The sequence below is a fragment of the Podarcis cretensis genome (genome assembly GCF_951804945.1).
Source record: "Podarcis cretensis genome assembly, chromosome: 11".
NCBI lineage: Eukaryota > Metazoa > Chordata > Lepidosauria > Squamata > Lacertidae > Podarcis > Podarcis cretensis.
In genome coordinates, this window is record NC_137180.1 from 19,253,931 (window position 1) to 19,275,919 (window position 21,989).

The 21,989-nt window shown below is 43.8% G+C and overlaps 1 long non-coding RNA gene across 1 annotated transcript in view; it reads right to left on the reverse strand.

Moving 5' to 3' along the window:
* LOC307226906 overlaps positions 1-21,989 on the reverse strand; it is a 60,802-nt gene that overhangs the window by 12,287 nt on the left and 26,526 nt on the right. The window contains exon 2 of the long non-coding RNA XR_013843681.1: positions 5,044-5,112. This is a non-coding gene — a long non-coding RNA (uncharacterized lncRNA). The remainder of the gene's footprint in view (positions 1-5,043; positions 5,113-21,989) is intronic.

Sequence of the window (21,989 nt, forward strand, 5' to 3'; positions counted from 1 at the left end):
GTGCAATTAGCAGAAGTGTGAAAGATTTTTAAATAGTCAATAAAGGTGTTGGCGAGGAAGTGGGGCTCATCGCAATTGGGACCCCAGCATGGGGAGGGAGGGGCTTTAATCCTTTCGTCTGCACTTGCTTTTTGCATTAGAAATAAACTTTCACTTGCACCACCGAAAGCAAGTGTGGGGATCCCTATGTCAGGGAGCCAACAGGGAGAGCAGGTCGTTCACAGGTCAGAGAGAGAGAGAGAGAGAGAGAGAGAGAGAGAGAGAGACTTGGCTGACCTACCGTTAGTTTCTTTATTAAGGAAACAGGACATAGAACACACAGAGACTTCTAATGGTTGTTCCTGTCTTAATGAAGCAGTTGTCCGGACTGGTTTGTAGCTCCCCCTTCATTCCCTAGCCCTGGGTGTCAGGACCCTTTCTCTATGTTCTTCTGCTGTGGTGTACTCTGAAGGACCCTCTCTGTGTCTGCCTGGCTCTTGGCTCAGTAACGTGCAAAAAAATGCCTCATTCTGGGAGTGAAGGGGGCTGCAAACTGTCAGCAGAGAAGCTGTCAGAGTGGCTCTGTGGGAGAAGTCTGATTCCTGTTTCTGCATCTTTGCTGTCCCTCAAGCTTCCAGCTTCCAGTACTTTCCAGCTCGTTCCCTCATCTGGGGTGTGGCCAGTTTCCCACCACCAGGAGCCAAGATCCAAATCCTCTCCCTCCATGCTTTCACCGGGGGGGGGGGGGGGCTTGGTCAGGGGACTCCTCCTCATCCAGCCAGTCCTTGACACTCGATCAACATCAGGACTACAGCAGGAGCAAGCGGTCAAGCCCAATTTTCTCTGCTAGAGGTCCAGTCTGGATTGGAAACCCTGGATCTAAAATGATGACGATGACAGCAACAACAACAACAGTAATGTATTTATTTATTTATACCCCATCCATTTGGCCAGGGCCCCTCAGCCACTCTGGGCAGCTCCCAACAGAATATTAAAAACACGATAAAACATCAGACATTAAAAACTTCCCTAAACAGGGTTGACTTCAGATGTCTTCTAAAAGTCAGATAGTTGTTTATTTCCTTGACATCTGATGGGAGGGCATTCCACAGGGCGGGCGCCACTACCGAGAAGGCCCTCTGCCTGATTGCCTGTAACCTCATTTCTCAAAGGAATCGCTAGAAGGCCCTCGGAGCTGGACCTCAGTGTCCAGGCTGAACGATGGAGGTGGAGACGCTCCTTCAGTTATAGTGGGCTGAGGCCGTTTAGGGCTTTAAAGATGTGTCTCATCAAAGGTGACTCTAAGAAAGTATGTCATGACAACTAGCACATCGCTTCACATCCATTGTTCAAGAGTCCCTTTATAATTCCTTACGCTAATAATATGAGCACATGCTGCACAGAGATTTCTAGATGTTTCATGTTGTTAACACACTTTTTAAACATGCATCATTTCATGAAACATTAATTCAGTTTTACTAGCAAACCGGAGGTTAAACTAACCCCTTTTCAACCCCGCGAGAAGCACGGTAAGTGTTCGTGCGACAAACCTACACACTGCAGCCAACATACTAATGTGTCACAACACACAGTTTGGAAAGCTCTGCTGTAGAGTGTAGTCATACCAAATGCTTCACATCAGAGTGGTCCAATGCGTGGCGCTCAAGGCCTTTTTGGTGGCCCTTGGCTACATCTGACATCCACCCATCCCTCATGCTGCTTTCCCAGAGCTGGGTAAGTGGAGTGTAGGGTTTTGGGAAGGAGGTGTGAAGGCTCTGACAAGGTCCTAGAGTCCTCCTGCTTCCTCCCAAAGCCTAGCTAGTGCTTTTCCAACTTTGGGAAGAAGCTGGGAGGGCTCTAGGACCCTGCCAGAGCCTCACACCTTCTTCCCAAAGCTTGGTGCCTTGCTTGGGAAGGTAGCTTGAGGGCTATGTGTGTGTGTGTGGAGTCCAATTTTGGCCTTGCTCACCACCCTCCCCCTGCTGCATGACAAGACAGTGTGTGGTCCATGGGTTGTACACTTGGTATGAAAACCAGGGGAGCTCTGCCTCACACTTTCCTTCTCTTTCCCAATCAATTTTCCTTTTGTGTCATGTGTCTTTGAATTGTAAGCCTAAAGGCAGGGGCTGTCATTTTGAGTGACCCTGGATGGTCCCTTCTGAGGGATGAGTCAGATTTTTTAAAGGTAATTAAATAAACCTTTTTAGCATCTATGATACAGACATCTAACAGGATTTATTTGTATTAGTTATAGGCTTCTCTATAGCAAGAAGTGCTCTGGGTGTCTCACAGTATAAAAATCTAACAAACAAAACAAGGCAATAAAATAAAATGCAACATTAAAAACACTGTACAAAATAATAATAAAAACCAGGTCAAACAAATTGGAGGTGAACAAATAAAGATCAGTAGAGCTGAAATAGTGCTAAAAGCTACAACATGATTTGAAAGGTTTAGGAAATTGAGAAGATCTTTTCCAGGCACAAAAAAAGACATATAAAAGTAGTTGCACTGAAGGAATGGCCTCAGATGCAGATCTCAGGGTCTGGTTAGGTACATGTGGGAAGATGTGATCCTTCAAGTATTGAGAATAAGCTTAAATGTCAAAACAAACACTTTTAATCAGGCTCAGAAGAATACTGGGATCCCTTAAACCACTACGTGAGCAGATCAAAACACTATATCACTTAACCTCTGGGATTGGCTCACACCAGTAACATGGTCAGTGTCCAGGACTAGACAAATAGATACAGTCGTACCTTGGATCCCAAATGCCTTGTGAGTCGAACATATTGACTCCCGAATGCCGCAAACCCGGAAGTGAGTTGAAATATACTCAGAGTCCAGCAGTGATTTCATGCTCTTTATTGCAGCTTGTTAAAACAGTGATTGAATTGCCCCCCAAACCTCTGGCTTTTATATACATTATTTACACAATGAGTCCCATCTGACTGGCTGATTCTGCTTCCCTCCTGGAGCCTGATTGGTCTTCTCCTGCAAGCCAATCAGTTGTTGCATTCTAGGATCCTATCTGCCTATTGTTCTAGGATCCAAGCTTAGTACATAACAGAGTGTTCTGGTTTGTGAACGTTCTTTGGAACCCGAACATCTGACACGACTTCTGGTTGGCTGCAGGAGCTTTCTGCAGCCAATCAGAAGCTGTGCCTTGGTTTCCAAATGTTTTGGAAGTCAAACAGACTTCTGGAACGGATTTTGTTTGACTTCCGAGGTACCACTGTATAATGCTTCCATAAAAACCAAGTGTGATTACTCTAGAGGAGCTCTCAGCTGCATATTTGCCCCTTCCTTCCCCAACCATTAATCTCTTTCGAAGCAATATTCTTTGTGCTCTTTCCCAGACTCTCTCATTCCCGAGGAGAGATACCCGCTAACAAATAGTTCCCGTATAAACGCTGGCAGCCGGAGTTGCTGATTTCACTGAAAACTGTGTGGACAAATGTTCAAAGACAATGTGTGCAGATGGGAAAGGGAAGTGATTTCTAATTCTGCAAATGTTTATCGACTAATTTCCCTGCTGTTTGTCGCAGCCAAGTCTCAAGCTGTTGACAAGCGCCGTGACAATTCTGTCTTTTATCGTTCCCTTTGGTTTTTTTTTTTTTTATTTAAAAAAGGGTTTCTATTAGGTTAAACTTTTGAAGGGTCCCCTGACAAGAGAAACTTGATGCATGGTTTCATCTAATGATTATGTAATTCGGAAGATCGTTTGTTATTTGCAACAGAAGAGAAAGTGCAAGTGTGTGTGTGTTGTTTGTGCACAATGTTCATGGCAACATGAGCACAACCCCCTCTCTTCATCACTGCCAGCTTCTCTGCAGAATGGCTTTTAATTAGAATTCATTTACTAAGTGGGGGCCCATAAAGGGTTTGTTTCTAACCTAAGAAACAATTAAACCAGACCTTTACCTCTCCGAAATATGTTACTCATTTCCCCCCTGTCAATATACTTAAGCCAGATGGTCCACATTTATTTCACCAGCTTCACCTTTTCCCTGCACAGATGTCCTACTTGTGCAAGTTGTCACTTTGCAGTTTCCTTTTTTTTTTGTTTCAGCTGCACTTTCTGCAGAATTTATATAAAGCCAAGCTATTTCATAATAAGGGGCTAGCAGCAGACTAACATGACTATTCATCTGGAATTTGTATAGCATTGTGAATTATAGTAATAATACTACTAGTATTTTTTACACCATTTCTATACCACGTGCTCTCTCTTTCTCTTTCTCTCTCTCTCTCTCTCTCTCACACACACACCCTCTCTCTCTGTCTATCTATCTATCCTCCATTATCTATCTATCTATCTATCTATCTATCTCTATCTATCTATCTATCATCATCTATCTATCATCTATCTATCATCTATCTATCAATATATCATCTATCATCATCATCTATCTATCATCTATCTCTATCTATCATCTATCATCTATCTATCTATCTATCTATCTATCATCTATCTATCTAATCAATCTATCATCTATCTATCTATCATCTGTCTATCTATCTATCTATCATCTATCTATCTATCTATCTATATCTATCTATCTATCTATCTATCTATCTATCTATCTATCTATCATCTATCTATCTATCATCTATCTATCTATCATCTATCTATCATCTATCTATCTATCTATATCTATCTATCTATCTATCTATCTATCTATCATCTATCTATCTAATCTATCTATCATCTATCTATCTATCTATCTATCTATCATCTGTCTATCTATCTATCTATCATCTATCTATCTATCTATCTATCTATCTATCTATCTATCTATCTATCATCTATCTATCTATCATCTGTCTATCTATATATCATCTATCTATCATCTATCTATCTATCATCTATCTATCTATCTATCTATCTATCTATCTATTAATCAATCATCTATCTATCTATCTATCTATCTATCTATCTATCATCTATCACCTCTCTACCTCTAAGTAGTGTACAGTAAACTAAAGAAACAACAACCTAGAGAACAACCAGTATTACAGAAATACAGTTAACATAATACAAAGTTACATTAATACATTCACAGTTCTTTCTTCAGCTTCTGCCCCCTTCTCCTCCAGTCGCTTTCCACTTATAGTTTCGATCTTCACGGTCTGGTGAAGAAGGAATAATAGAACCATAAAATTGTAGAGTTGGGAGGGACCCCAAGGGCCATCTAGGCCCCCCGCCTGCTGTGCAGGAATCTCCGCTAAAGCATCCATGACAGGTGGCCAGCCAAGCTCTGCTTAAAAACCTCCAAGGAAGGAGAGTCCACCACCTCCTGAGGGAGTCCCTTCCACTGTCGGACAGCTCTTACTGTCAAAAAGTTTTTCCTGATGTTTAAGCTGGAATCTCCATTTTTGTAACTTGAAACTTGGAACTTGGAGATTGCAAGGTCTCCATCTAATGGCAGCCTGCGGCTTGTGGAGGGCAAACTACCACCAACACATAACACCTTCCTTGGGGATTTGCAATGGCTGCCCATCTACTAGCAGGCAAAGATTAAGGTGTTGGTAACATGTAAGGTCCTATATAGCTTGGGACCAGGGTCCTTGAAGGAAGAAGAAGAAGAAGAAGAGTTTGGATTTGATATCCCGCCTTTCACTCCCTTTAAGGAGTCTCAAAGCGGCTAACATTCTCCTTTCCCTTCCTCCCCCACAACAAACACTCTGTGAGGTGAGTGGGGCTGAGAGACTTCAAAGAAGTGTGACTGGCCCAAGGTCACCCAGCAGCTGCATGTGGAGGAGCGGAGATGCAAACCCGGTTCCCCAGATTACGAGACTACCGCTCTTAACCACTACACCACACTGGCTCTTCTTGTTCTTGCTCTTCTTGTTCCATGGTAGATCACTGTGGTCTGTTGCAGAGCTACTTCTGTAAGTTCCAAAGATATCACAACTCTGCTCCACAGACCCTGATGCAGGCACAGGCAGATTTAGGGAAGTGTGACCAGTTGCACTGGGTACAGAGCCTTGGGACAACATGGGGCGCTCTGTAACTATTATGTTGAATGGAAGGTGAGAGGCTGGGGGGGGGGGGAATTTTGGAGTTGCACAGGGAGCCAATAAAATTTGAGACCCTGAGATCCGCCAGTGGCGTAGGGATTTCGGCGGGGCTGTTTTGTGGAATAGCATTCCTGTTATTACTAGAAAATGATATATAATGAATGAAAAAGGATGTTCAAAATAACTTTTGTAAAAAAACCCAGAAGCTTTCCTTAGGGGAATTATAGGGACCTAAACTGTATAGAAATTCTGCTGCAAGTGTAGAGCTGCTTGAAGATGACAGAACAATGGCGCTTGTTTATGTATCATTCTCCACTTTGTTTATTATTTTTGCAATTCAGAAAATGGTATATGGTATGATTGGTGGAGTTGTTGTTTTCTAAATGTTTCTTGATGTCGCATATCAAACACAGGCTTTATTAATGTTAAAGCAAGAAGCCTTTTCTCCATGACTATGAAGTGCATATTGATCTGTCAACAAAATAAAGTTTAAGTTCAATTTGTCAACGTTCCTAGCAGATTTAAAATGAAATCACAGTATCAGCCATATAAGCTTGATTTGCTGCATTGCAGAAGCCTTAAAAAAATACCTATAAAGCCAAAAAGCTTGTATATCTTTAGGATTTCTAAGGACAGCTACAGTGTTTGACAGACAGCTATCCTCCCACACTATCTAGAAGTAGTTGGAAATGAAGGATTGGCCCTCTTTGTGCAGCTGAACGCAGTGCTGAATATACATTTGGTTTTGGGAAGCGAAGGGAAAATAAAATGCGGAGGGGGGTTATTCTACTGCTATCATGCTCAGAAGGTCTGCTCATACATAAATATGCCATTATGAGATCCATAATTTATGTTTATTTTTTATTATTTAGATGTGTCTTCTGACCTTCAATTACATTATCAGAACGGACAAAAATAATTTGTTGCAAATGCCACAAAATAATACAGTCGTACCTTGGTTGATGAACGCCTAGTGAGTCGAACGTTTTGGCTCCTGAACACCGCAAACCCAGAAGTGAGTCTTCCGGTTTGCGAACGTTCTTTGGAACCCGGACATCCAACGCAGCTTCTGCACTTCCAATTGAGTGCAGGAAGCTCCTGCAGCCAATCGGAAGCCGCGCCTTGGTTTCTGAACATTTTGGAAGTCGAACGGACTTCTGGACGGATTCCATTCGACTTCTGAGGTACCACTGTACAGTCCTAAAGTTAGGGTGTGAGAGAACTGAAGGGGTAGATGTGTCTCATCCAACGACTGCCCAGGGCAGAAGTCAGGCCATTGCAGTATTCTTACACTTCTCCATCCTATTCAGTGCTCTTTGCTTTACTAATTTCTTACCCATGGATGGTTGGTGAGATTCAGCCTGCAGTGATTTTCACAGTAGCGCAGAGGGAATCTGTGAGATTATGTAGAGAAGGAGATTTATTCCTATCCTATGTCTTTCTAGTATCAGGCAGAGTGGGAGCCAGGACTGGCCATAATGCTCATTTGTATGATATTTTGTCAAATAATGGGACGCGGGTGGCGCTGTGGGTAAAACCTCAGTGCCTAGGACTTGCCGATCGTATGGTCGGCGGTTCGAATCCCCGGGGCGGGGTGAGCTCCTGTTGTTTGGTCCCAGCTCCTGCCCACCTAGCAGTTCAAAAGCACCCCTAAGTGCAAGTAGATAAATAGGTACCGCTTTATAGCGGGAAGGTAACGGCGTTTCCATGCGCTCTGCTGGTGCTGGCTCGCCAGAGCAGCTTCATCACGCTGGCCACATGACCCAGAAGTGTCTTCAGACAGCGCTGGCTCCCGGCCTCTTAAGCGAGATGAGCACACAACCCCAGAGTCGGTCACGACTGGCCCGTACGGGCAGGTGTACCTTTACCTTTACCTTTGTCAAATAATTAAGAAATCCATGTGTTGATGTGTTTAATCTTTTTACTGGTAACTGTTTCTAACTGTTTTTAATGATTCTGTTAATATTTATTGTAACATCTTTGAGGTTTTATCACAATCAAATGGTATCTTGGTTCTCAAATACCTTGGTTCCCAAACACCGAAAACCCAAAAGTAAGTTTAATGTTTTTTGAATGTTTTTCGGAAGCTGGATGTCAGATGCGGCTGTCAGCTATTGTTTCCAGGGCACCTGCACAAATCAGAAGCCATGGTTTTCAAACATTTCGGAAGTCAAATGGACTTCTGGAACAGATTAAGTTTGGCGCTTTGGTTTTGCTATTTATTTTGCGTTTTTGTTTTTGAGGCTTTTGGGGTTAAATTGCTTTTGTGACCGCGTGGAACTGAGTTCAGCTACTGACTGATAGATTGTGTGACTACAGAAATGGATAAAAGCCCCCCATCCAAACAATGACTATCATCAGTGCAGGTAAGAAAAAAAGGTAATTTTGATATTTATTATCTACAATACTGTCTTATTTATTTTATAGTACAGTACATTGATTATTGCTTTCATTTTATGGATCAGTGGTCCCATTAGATAGTAAAATTCATGTTAAATTCCTATTTTAGGGGTTGTTTTTAACTTATTTTGCATTTCTGTGGGAAAGCACACCTTGCTTTTGGAATGCTGTGGTTTTGGAACGGACTTCCGGAAAGGATTAAGTCTGAGAACAAAGATACCACTGTATATGCTTTTGGTTAAATTAATTAATTGAATCAAAATGTTCCTCTTCTGTTTGCTTCCCCTCCTTGCCCCCAACAACAACTACGAAATGGATATTAATTAAGGATTTGTTAATTGTATTTGAGGTTGCAATGGATATCCTCTCTGGTTACCTTGCAGCTTTGTAGTTTGATAGCTGTATAGCCATCTGCCCAAACAGGGACAGCTAAAATGGCCAAGAGCACTTTCTTTTTTTATGTAAATAGCCTGTCAAGGTCCATTAAGTGTCTGCTTTGTAATGTAAGCTAGGGTCGTGAGTTGCTACTGAATCTTACTAGTTGGAGATCCTTCTGGGAGGTGAGCAGGAAAAGGCATCCCACCAAGGTCTGAATGTGTCAAAGACAGCAAAATAGACTGGCAGTCTTGAGATTAGAGATGGAAAGAGACAAAGGCCTGACTTTCTGTCTGTTGAGCATCAAAAGCTATGGCTTCAATGGTCTCTCTAATGGAGCTGCAGGATCTCTTTTGATGTATTAATGCTGTGAGCATTCCTTTTTATGCTTAGTCTATATATATTGTTATGAATTGTGGATGCTAGGCACCCTTAAAGTCCTGGATCCAATGGGTGCTAGAATTTAATTAAGACATAGTGAGACCCTGTGTATTATTATTATTATTATTATTATTATTATTATTATTTTGTACCCCACCTGTTTGACTGAGATGCCCCAGCCACTCTGGGCGGCTTCCAACAAAATATAAAAAACACAGCAAAACATCTAACAACAAAACCTTCCTAAAACAGGGCTGTCTTCTTATTTTTTAAAAAATTATATATATTTATTAAGTTTTACATAACAAATTTAAATTCAAACACACCATTCACCTCCTCATTTAGGATTCTCTGAATCCCTTGACTTCCCTCTGCCCTTCTGTAGTTATCATTATCAATTTTTTTTAATCTGCTTACCTTATTTTCTCTAATTTGTTAAAAGAATAGTAACCCATTTTCCATAGTTTTTTTGTACATTACTAGCATTACTCAAGTCCTGCAGATGTTTTTAGTTGTATACAGTGTTTAATAATAATAATAATAATAATAATAATAATAATAATAATAATAATATATTATTTATACCCCGCCCATCTGGCTGGGCTTCCCCAGCCACTCTGGGAGGCTTCCAACAAAATATTAAAATACAGTAATGCATCACACATTAAAAGCTTCCCTAAACAGGGCTGCCTTCAGATGACTTCTAAAAGCCTGGTAGTTGCTGCTCTCTTTGACATCTGGTGGGAGGGTGTTCCACAGGGCGGGCGCCACTACTGAGAAGGCCCTCTGCCTGGTTCCCTGTAGCCTCATTTCTCACAGTGAGGGAACGATCAGAAGGCACTTGGAACTGGATCTCAGTGTCTGGGCTGAACACTGCTCCTTCAGTTATACAGAGCCAAAGCCATGTAGGGCTTTAAATGTCAACACTAACACTTTGAATTGTGCTCGGAAACATACTGGGAGACGTCGATGTTTTAGGACCAATGTTACGTGGTCCCAGCAGCTTCTCCCAATCACCAGTCTGACAGCTGGATGAATTGCAGTTTCTGAGTCACCTTCAAAGGTAGCTCTACATAGAATGTGTTGCAAGTGGGAGTTAACTAGAGCATGTAGCACTTTGGTGAGTAATTGCACGGGAAAGTAGGGTCTCAGCTGGTGTACCAGATGAAGATGGTAGACAGCTGCCTTGGACGCAGAAGTGACCTGCACTGCCATGGACAGCTGAGAGTCCAGAATGACTCCATGGCTGCACACCTGGTCCTTTAAGGGCATAGTAACCCCATTCATCTGAAGGCAGCTCTGTGTAGGGAAGTTTTTAACGTTTGATGTTTCATCATATTTTTAATATTTTGTTGGAAGCTGCCCAGAGGGAAACCCAGCCAGATGGGCAGGGTATAAATTATTATTATTATTATTATTATTATTATTATTATTATTGACCAGGGAGTCCTTTCACCTACTTGCCCCCTGTCCCTCAGAAACAGTACTTCTGTCTTGTCTGGATTCCACCACAATGTGTGTGTGTGTGTGTGTGTGTGTGTATTTCTTATTAAATTTTCTGTTTTACAATTTAGAATATTCATTTATACAGGTACAACCTTAAAATATCAATGACTTTCCTTCTTCTCTTTCCATGGTTCATTTTACATAGCATAAATCCCTGCATATTTTATATAAACTAAACCATTCAGTATTCCATTATTACTTCCACCAAAACTTATTTACACTGTTGAATGTATCTTAATGCTGCCAAAGTTTTCAAGTGTATACTATTCTCCCCCCCCCCCATATACTCAGTAAACATTTTCCAATCTTCTTTAAACAAATGTTCTTCTTTTTCTCTTATTCTATACGTTAGATCCGCAAGCTACGCATATTCCATCAGTTTAAGTTGCCATTCTTCTTTGATTGGGACCTTGCTCGTTTTCCATTTTGGGGCTAATCAATCTGTTAACCAACCTTCAATCTCCAGCCACCTCCAGACACTCACACGGATCATTCCGAGATGGAAGATTTTGCATAAGTGAACCTTACATTGCAGAAGCTCGTTAAGTCTCCAGCCTTCTGACAGCAGACAGTGCCTAAGAATCTAAATGAAGCCTGCTGGCCCATGGTTCATATAGTCCAGCATACTTTCCCCCAGTAGCCAACCAGTTGCCTATGAGAAGCTTGCTAGAGGTTTCTCCCCTCCTGCAGTTTTCCAGCAACTGGTCTTCAGAAAAGTGCTGCCTTCCACTGTAGAGGTAGAACAAAGCCTTATCCTCCATCAATGTGTCTAATCCTCTTTCAAAGCCATCCAGTGTGTTAGCATGGGAGAGGTGCAAAGGCTACGTTATCTTCACATATGAAAATGCCCAAAGTGACATGTGGGCGTCACTTAACACTTCATTTGTTGTGGTTTAGTCGTTTAGTCATGTCTGACTCTTCGGGACCCCATGGACCAGAGCACACCAGGCACTTCTGTCTTCCACTGCCTCCCGCAGTTTAGTCAAACTCATGCTGGTAGCTTCGAGAACACTATCCAACCATCTCGTCCTCTGTCATCCCCTTCTCCTTGTGCCCTCCATCTTTCCCAACATCAGGGTCTTTTCCAGGGAGTCTTCTCTTCTCATGAGGTGGCCAAAGTATTGGAGTCTCAGCTTCAGGATCTGTCCTTCCAGTGAGCACTCAGGGCTGATTTCCTTCAGAATGGATAGGTTTGATCTTCTTGCAGTCCATGGGACTCTCAAGAGTCTCCTCCAGCACCAGAATTCAAAAGCATCAATTCTTCGGCGATCAGCCTTCTTGATGGTCCAGCTCTCACTTCCATACATCACTACTGGGAAAACCAGAGCTTTAACTATACGGACCTTTGTTGGCAAGGTGATGTCTCTGCTTTTTAAGATGCTGTCTAGGTTTGTCATTGCTCTTCTCTCAAGAAGGAGGCGTCTTTTAATTTCGTGGCTGCTGTCACCATCTGCAGTGATCATGGAGCCCAAGAAAGTAAAATCTCTCACTGCCTCCATTTCCCCCCCTTCTATTTGCCAGGAGGTGATGGGACACTTCATAGAGGCACCCAGTTCTTCTTAAGGTACACAGTCCAGACTGAGGCAGCTTCTGTTGTTTCCTATTGCTTTCGCTCCCTCTCTTCTTTCAAAGACTGCTTGCAAAGATACAGCTGCCAAGATTTTCACACAAACTCTTCCCCCCCCTTTTTTTCTTTTTGGTTTAACGTATTCCGTTACTCCCTGTGCCAGCTGAATGCTCAGCAAATAGATTCATGGCTAGTAGAATTCAGATAGCTCTCCACTTTATTGCTTTGCCACCTTTCTATTGAAATGTTTCCTTACATATTATCACATTTTATCTCTCTCTCTCTCTCTCTCTCTAACATGGCAATTACCTGCTGCATTCAGGCTTCACTGCAGGAAACTTTTAGTGCCGTGTGTGCCCTATCTGGAGCCATTCATTCCATCTCATAAGCAATGGGGAGAGTTTAAGTTAAACTGCCCGCTTTACTGGCGAACAGCTCAAATCAAAGATGCACTGTTATTTACTCACTCCTGCAGAGTCCTGTTTAGTTTCCATTCCAGACAATCTGAGTATAATGTTTCTTTCCCATTTCTCGGGTAGCATTCAATGCAGGATGGAGGTGCGGGGCGGTAGGGAGAAAGAAGGCTGTGTTGTTTATTTTGTTGCAGCACGTTTTCAGCAAGCTATCCTGTAGCACAGGGGTCAGCAGGGAGCCGGCCCACTGTCCCTCAGACCTTGTGGGGGGCTGGACTATATTGGGGGGGGGGGAATGAACAAATTCCTATGCCCCACAAATAACCCAGAATTTTAAATAAAAGCACACATTCTACTCACGTAAAAACACCAGGCAGGCCCCACAAATAACTCAGAGATGCATTTTAAATAAAAGGACACATTCTACTCATGTAAAAAACACGCTGATTCTTGGACCATCCACGGGCCAGATTTAGAAGGCGATTGGGCTGGATCTGGCCCCCAGGCCTTAGTTTGCCTACCCATGCTGTAGCGCAGGGGTCAGCAAACTTTTTCAGCAGGGGGCTGGCCCACTGTCCCTCAGACCTTGTGGGGGGCCAGACTATATTTTTTTTTTTGGGGGGGATGAAGAAATTCCTATGCCCCACAAATCACCGAGAGATGCATTTTTAATAAAATGACACATTCTACTAATATAAAAACATGCTGATTCCTGGACCGTCTGTGGGCCGGATTTAGAAGGGGACTGGGTCAGATCTGGCCCCCAGGCCTTAGTTTGCCTACCCATTCTGTAGTGTAAGGAACTACCAACCCACCCACTGAAAGATGGTCGGGGGGGGGAATGTAATGCAGAACGGATATCTTTTCTTCATAAACTTTAAAACTATGAGCAATTTGGAAGGTTTCCTGAAATACTAGAAAGAGTTGAAAAGTGGGGAAGATGGATTACCGTGGCTGCTGGGGTATCTTGTCTTGTCAACTCACATTTTTGGCCCCTCAAATGTCTCTGAATATTACAGAAAAGATGAGAAGAGCTTTGTGCAAACAGTCCCTAGAAATTATACATGCAATTTGTGCGCAAGGAAACTGAAGGGACCATTTCATGAAATTTCTCTATGGAGTGGAGAAATCCTCCTTGGTTTCTTGGGGACAAGTTTTGCTTAGCAGAAACTCTACCTGTGCTATGTTTTCCTTAATACTTATATAGGTAAGAGCAATTCTGTTGGCCACCTGGCCGCCATCTTGCCTCCTCCACAATGTTCCAGACCTAGTACTATTCTGGGGCATTTTGTGTGTGCATGTGTGGGATAATGGTGGAGAATGCTTGGAGAAATGTTTTCTTGGTGACTTGGTGTGTGAGAGATGGGAGGAAGAGGGAGAGAGAGAATGAACAAAAATCTTAGATCCCCCCCCCCAAAAAAAAATGTATTTGAGACAGTATGGCTGAGCTCTTTTGTAAGTTGAGTGAAAGCAGCTTTCTGGGATTTCAGTCTTTCCCATTGTAATGATCTTAGGCAGGCAAGCAAGCTCTGATAAGAATTAAGGAGTCTCTGGCAGTTTTATGGTACATTTATTTACAATTAACACCCAGAGAGTGGCTCTGAGCCCGCTGCTCTTAGCGATGAGTTGGTCACTCTGAGTCTCTGCCCCTTTCGCAGCATGAAAGGCGCCAAAGTACAGTTCTTCCTCTCTTGTACTTCTGTTGCATTTTAACCCTTTCAGCTCTTCTAGTTCAGGGAGAAGATGGGTGGACGAAGAGCCCTCTAAACGCTGCCTCCCTCCTGGTTGCATAGCAACCCCCTCAATGCTGTCTATTTCCCTCCCTCTGCCTGCAAGCTTTATGAGTCTGCTGTTCTATTTGAGTCTGGGAACTCTTAATGAAGGGGGGCCAAACTAACCCACTTTCACTCTGTCTGTAACTCATCTCCAGAGTCAGACTCTTCCCAGGTGTTCGATTCAGCCATGATTTAGCCAGAAACTACACACGTCAGTTCAGTGTCAGAACAACTTTGTATGGACAGAGAACACCCTCAAAGGAAGAATGGTTGATGAAAATCTTGGAATATACAGAGATGGCAAAACTGACAGCACCGGAACCATTTAAGGAAGACTGGAAACCCTTTCTAGTCTATTAAAAAAGTTATTTCCCATATATGAAGACCACAGCAGCATTTGAAGTGTAAGAAAAAAGCAAAATATATCAAGAAACATGTTAAAGAGGACGAAATTAGATAAGATGGAATCTTAAAACACAACTGTACATAATGCGGGTTCTAAACATTGATGTTGGGTGAGCAAGAAGTCACTGGTTTTGTTGAATTGGAAGAAACCTGTCCCCCCCTCCCCATTTTTCCAGGCCTTCCCATCTCTACTGCTGAGTAACAAAATTTAACTTTCAATCTGGGAAAATAATAAAATATTATTATACAAGAAAGGAAAAGAAACAACTTTACATGTACAAATGTATATGCATGGGTTCATTTCTGATGCTGAAATGTGGACATCACAAGGAGCAACTGCTTACTGATCAGAATGCAGGGGACAACCTTCAGCCACAATGCTCCTCCTGATTTCCATGCGCCATTTGTAGGTGGAATGATGTCTGTAAAGGTCATGGAAGCCATATCTGAGCATGAGTCATTCACCTTGGCTCTAAAGCATAGGGTACTAAATGGATGGCACCGATAAAATGATTGCAGTGGCTTCCTTTTAGTCCGTCCCAGGGGCGGGGCCAGCTGCCCGTGGGGGCGGGGCGAGATAGGGCAGGATGCTCTGTGGGACCTCTGAGGAGTTTGCCTGCCTCTTCCCACTCAGCCGCCCTACAGCTGAGGGGGAGGCGGCGGGGTGACCGTTTGGGAGACGCGTAGCCCGGGTGCGCTGCAGGCCCCGCAGTCAGTTCCTCCTGGCATTTTGTCACGCACCCTCAAGTGGTGACTGTGGAGTTTTGCCCAGGGTGTAGGTCTGGAAGGCTTCCGTTGTGCAGCTGCTCCCTCGGAGCATAGCTGAGCATAGCAGAGTAAAACACAGCGTGTGTCCTTCTGTGTGTGCAAAGTGTGCAAGCTTGCAGAAAAGCAGAGTCTGTACTAGGCTTCTTACTAATCTAGAAGCTGTATTATGTACAGCAGCAGAGAAAACAAATCAGCCATTGTCAGGAGCAAAAAACATAATGGCTCCCTCGAAAGTCAGACAGAACAAAGAAACAGCTTCTCCGGAAGTGGGGAAAGCTCCTCCCCAGACGCAAGACACACTGAGCTATTAACCCTGTAAGCTCTGATCCTCACAGTGACACCTGGGGCGGCCTGCCCATAGCTGTCAACCGTCCCTTATTTGGCGGAAAAGTCCCTTTTCCCAGCGCTGTGTCCCGCTGATGTCCCTTATTGATGATGTCCCTTAAATTTCCCGGGTTTCAAAGGAAACAGCTCCTCTCCCTCCCTCCCTCCCTGCCAGCCAGGGAGGAGGGAGGCTCCAACTGTGTTACTTGGCTGCATTGCTCACCCAATAAGGAGTCTAAGAACGACTGGGGGGTGGAGCTTGCATGCCTTGTGCCAATCAAATTGGCTGCGTTGCCTGGGGACTCACCTTTGCTCAGCGCTTCCCAGCAGAGAGGTGATGGTGGTTTTCCTTGCTGCATCCCCTTGAGGCTTCGTTTGGCTGCTGGCTGGGCTTTCTGCCTTTGGCTTGGAGGGGCTCAGAAGTTGAACATACCTGTGCTCTGAAAATCCCTTATTTTGGCTGCTGATCCCTTATTTTTGAGGCTGCTGGTCCCTTATTTTCAAATCTGTAAGTTGACAGCTATGGGCCTGCCCCCACTGCACCCCACTTCCTCCACCCCTGATTTCAACCATATGGGACAGCTGCACCTTCCTGCATTACGGGGGGTTGGACCAGATGATCCTCAGGGTCCCTTCCAATTCTATAATTATATGAGTCTATAGGAGCAAATGCATGCAGACCAGCTTTTGAACAGGGTCCCAAGTCTGCTATGTTCCTCCCTTTCCAGTATCAAACTGAGAAATTCTACAACGTGAGGCAAAACCCTGCGCAATACTATTCTGTGAGATCAAATTTTCTTTTTTTAAAAAAAAAAAAAAAAAAATGTTTAATTATCCCAGACACCACCACCTAAAAAAAGCTCTATCTAACTCAAAAGCAGACATTCTGAACTTTAAATGTCATCCGGGCCAAGCAAAGGTGTTTTGCACTGAAACATTGTTTGCTACAGAGCCTGCAAAGAAACAAAGAGGGACTTTCAAATGGCAATAGCAATAATCTCTCCTAGTAAATGGAAAACAGTGTGTAATGAAAAGAATGATAGCATATTGATACCATGGCATCATGAAAAAAGGCAGATGATTTCCTAGCAGTGTAAAATACAAAAATAGTCCAATATATGAAATATACTTATGGGGAAATTGGCTCATGTGATAGTAGGCGCAATCTCAGCAGGATAAATCATATTTTATACAAGGAACTGAATATACAGAACACTGCTGGGTGATTTATAAGTTCTAGCACTCTGACAGTTTGCTGGTGTATTACCTATTTGGCAATGCCGTATTCATAAATCAGCATCCGTAAGGTTTCGATGGGATAGCATTCACTCAAGGACTTAAGCAAAGCAAGGTTGGAATCACAAATTCTGTGGTCTCCAAATATGTGTCAGAATAATTCCCCAGTTTTATTGGAAGCTGATAAAAGAAAGAGCATATATACTCACAAAGCCACCCAGAAGCAGTTTCAAGTTCTTTTCTCCTCTGACAAAATATCTATGGACCTGCAGCCTTTAAGTTTCCTTTATGCTCAATTCCTAAGTAGATATGTTGCTGAGACACTTATTCCCAGGCTTGGAAATAGGGGTGCTAGGTTATTGCAGTGCTCAGCTCAAATGCACTGTGGGCATTATGGCATCTAGTTTCTCTTCAGCTCAGATTTGAATCTTGGAAAACCCCACAGCTTTCTTTTGACATCCCATACAGCCTCCAATTATGAATTATGGTGCTGGAGGAGACTCTTGAGAGTCCCATGGACTGCAAGAAGATCAAACCTATCCATTCTTAAGGAAATCAGCCCTGAGTGCTCACTAGAAGGACAGATCCTGAAGCTGAGGCTCCAATACTTTGGCCACCTCATGGGAAGAGAAGACTCCCTGGAAAATACCCTGATGTTGGGAAAGATGGAGGGCACAAGGAGAAGGGGACAACAGAGGACAAGATGGATGGACAGTGTTCTTGAAGCTACCAGCATGAGTTTGACCAAACTGTGGGAGGCAGTGGAAGACAGGAGTGCCTGGCGTGTTCTGGTCTATGGGGTCACGAAGAGTCAGACACGACTAAATGACTAAACAACAACACAGCCTCCAATCTCACCCTCTCTCTTGGTGCTGCTGCATGTCAGGTATGAGAGGAGTGAAGAGAAGACACCAAGCTCCCACTGCTTGCTTCTTCTTTGAAAGGAGCAGCAGAAAACAGTTAAGTGCAGGCACAGGCAAACTCTGCCCTCCAGATGTTTCGGGACTAAAACTCCCATCATCCCTAGCTAACAGGACCAGTGGTCAGGGATGATAGGAACTGTAGTCTCAAAACATCTGGAGGACGGAGTTTGCCTATGCCTGGGTAAGTGGGAAGGACTAGGGAAAAGAGATTTAGGAAATCATTGTTGGATACCTGCCATTTTGGAGGCTGGCAGAACTGGGGGTTGGACTGCTTGGGAATTCAACTGAATTACAGTGGTACCTTGGTTCTCAAATGCCTTGGTACTCAAACAACTTGGAATTCAAACACTGCAAACCTAGAAGTAAGTGTTCCAGTTTGTGAACTTTTTTTGGAAGCCGAAAGTGCTCCTTTTTTGAGTGCTTTGCTTCCATTTTGAGTGTATGCTGAGGTCTGTCTGTTTTTGCTACTTATTTTGCAAATAAGTTTTGTTTTTGTGGCTCTTTTTGTTTTGTTTTTGTGACTGTGTAGAACCCAGTCCAGCTACTGATGGATTGATTCTGTGACTGCAGTACAGTGGTACCTCTGGTTAAGTACTTAATTCGTTCCGGAGGTCCGTTCTTAACCTGAAACTGTTCTTAACCTCCAGCACCACTTTAGCTGATGGGACCTCCTGCTGCTGCCATGCCGCTGGAGCACGATTTCTGTTCTCATCCTGAAGCAAAGTTCTTAACCTGAAGCACTATTTCTGGGTTAGTGGAGTCTGTAACCTGAAGCGTATGTAACCTGAAGCGTATGTAACCCGAGGTACCACTGTACATTGTTTATTGCTTTCATTTTGTGGATCAATGGTCTCGTTATATTGTAAAATTCATGTTAAATTTCTGTTTTAGAGATTGTTTTTAAAAGTCTGGAATTGATTAATCCATTTTGCATTACTTTCCATGGGAAAGCGCACCTTGGTTTTGGAACACTTTGGTTTTGGAACAGACTTCCGGAACGGATTAAGTTTGAGAACCAAGGCACCACTGTATCTGAGAAATAAGCCATTTTCCCATTTCTTATTTCAGATGAGAAATAGTTCAGATCATCGTGAGCTAATCTAATTCAAGCCTGCATAGAGCTCATCTCTCACCAGGGGAGCTGACTTGGGCCCCGGGTTATGAGTGCCTAGTGTGCGTGACATAATGATGTCATGTCGCAACGTGACGTTATGACATCACGCTCGTCCCCCCATCCTCAGAACCTGAAGTGGCATCGGGGACCCTGTGGTGCAGGTGCTGAGCACCCACAACAATTTTTTGTGGGTGCTTGGGCAACCAGAGCCCCCTATAGTTGGCGCCCCTGTCTGTCGCTGATTCTACATAGAAATGAATGAAAATGTTTTAATATCATTAACATATTTCTAAACAAACTATTTCTGATTGCACAGTATAATCAATAGATAGCTTTATTTGGCTAATGGAAATTCACTGGGTAGCCGTGAGCCAGTTACCATCTCTTCGCCTGACCTACCATAGAGTGGTGTTAGCAGGATAAGACCCCATGACTTCTGTCTGAAGTTCCATAGTGGATGGATGAAATTTAAGGAAACCAGGACACAATCCTAGACACTCTTACCTGGGAGTTAAATTCCATGGAACTCAAAAGAACTTGCTTCTGAGTAGACCGAGCAAGGCTTGCACTGTTCATAAGCAAATCCTGTCCATCAATATTTTCATTTACAAGGATGTCTTGACAGAAACAGAAATAAAACCAGCCCCAAATATAATTATTTTTCTGTCAGTATTAGCCAGGTAGATACTTATTCATCAGAGCATTAAAATATATGCAGACTCTGTATAACCACAGATAAGAAAGGGATTAGTCAAATCCTCTATAGGCCAGATACCATTGACTCATCTCACTGCATCCTCACTGGAGAACATCTCCTTTCATCTGTTATAAAATGGTGTTCAATCAATTAGAAAAAGTTAAAATTGGAATACCGTGGCTTAACATGGTTGGCAGTGCCATAAGGAAATCCATGTATAAGAATGAAGCATAATGACATTCTCTAGTGGCTTCGAGTCAGTTAAAAACAATGTTATCTTCATAAATTGGAAAAAAATGTAGCTAGGATTTCCAAGGCCCAGCTGTTTTGTGCCTCATCTAAATATCCATGCTAGTGGATTTGTTTTGCGTTTATTTTAAATGTCCGAATTAGAATATGAAATCAAACCAGAAATATTCATATCCCAACTGTGTATTCATACCCCAGCTGTGTTTGTTATGGTGGGCATGAGGAATCTGTGGCCCTCCAGATGTTGTTGGATGTTAATCCTGTCATTCCTGACCACTGTCTGGAGATGATGGGAGTTGCTATCCCAAGTTGCCCATTCTTGGTTTATAGCAGGAGTGAGGAGCCTCTGACTCATGAAAAAAATATTGGCCTATCAGGAGGTCCAACTTGACCTGCAAAGGCACTGCCCACCTGTCAATCTGCTGGCAGGTGGTTGCAGAAGACAGGCTTCCTTCTCCCTTCAGCTGATGGGCAGGGGAGCAAGTAGCTCTTTGCCAGCTCTGTTGCGATGGCCTGGGATTTGAACTCGGAGGCTGAACCTGAGGGATCCCAGCCTGCACAGGATTCCCCGCCTCCAGAACCAGCTGAGCTGAGGCTGGGGCATAAGCCCGAAGGGTCCTCACCTGTGCTGGATCCTCAGGGGCAGGCACCAGCTGAGTCTGCTCTGGCTCCTGAGGTGATGGAGGACCCATTGCCTGCAGGTGCTCCACTCTCAGTCCCGTCAGGGGAAGCTGAGGTTACCTCTGGGTCCGGTAACCCTCCAGCCTCTCCTGAGCTGCAGAGGCTCAGGGCAGAACGGCGGAGGGAACTAAGTTCCCGCAGGAGGAGTGCTTGCCTCCAGGCCAGGAGAGGCGAGTCACCTGTGGACCGGGGCCGCCCTATGCCTCGGGACAGATAAAAGCCGGCCAGCCCCAGTCCCAAGTTGCAGGAGCAACATTGTTGGTAGCCAGTTCCTGCCTGCACCCTGTCCTGCCGGAGCTCCTGACCTCACCCAACTCCCTGCCTTGGACCCAGCTTCGGCTTTGATGGACTACCTCCATACTGCACCCTCGACCTCAAACTGGACTCGGACCTCGCCTCACTGTTAACCCACGGGACCAGCACATCTATGCTCAGAGCTTCTCAGAGCACCAACCATAGGGCTGCCAATGCCCATTATAGCAAGGTGTTTGGGATTTTGACAGGTGCCTGGGACAGTTCACCTGTCAATCATGTGGCAGCATAATTTGCCATATGTTTGACAGATGAGTTGTCTTCCCAGCTCTCCAAGTCTTTACATGAGTAGAATGTGTCCTTTATTTAAAATGCATCTCTGGGTTATTTGTGGGGTCTGCCTGGTGTTTTTACATGAGTAGAATAGGAATTCGTTCATTTTTTTCCTTCGAAATATAGTCCGGCCCCCCACAGGGTCTGAGGGACAGTGGACCGGCCCACGGCTGAAAAAGGTTGCTGACCCCTGGACTCTAGAGGATCAACATCAGAAAAAGCTAAAGGTTGCTCCAGTGGCAAGCAAGGAGCTGGAGTACAGGCAGAATTGAAAAGTCCTGTCATTCCTTCAACTCTTAGTACATAAGGGGGTGCGGGATAATTCACAAGGCATCACTGCCAAGCACATACAGATTTCTCATAAAAGCTGGGACTACTGCCAACAATGTATCGCCATCTGTTGTTCTGTAGGGGTGAGAGAAGAGGGCACAAGACTATATTGTTTGGGTTTGTCGTTTTCTAGACTGGCAGTAGATGCCAAGTGAAATCCAGATCCTAACCCCCAGGAGACTGGAGCTAATACTTTAGTTCACACTCATTTATAAGGCAGAATGTTCACCGCTTGTTATCAGTGGAACGGAAAGAAA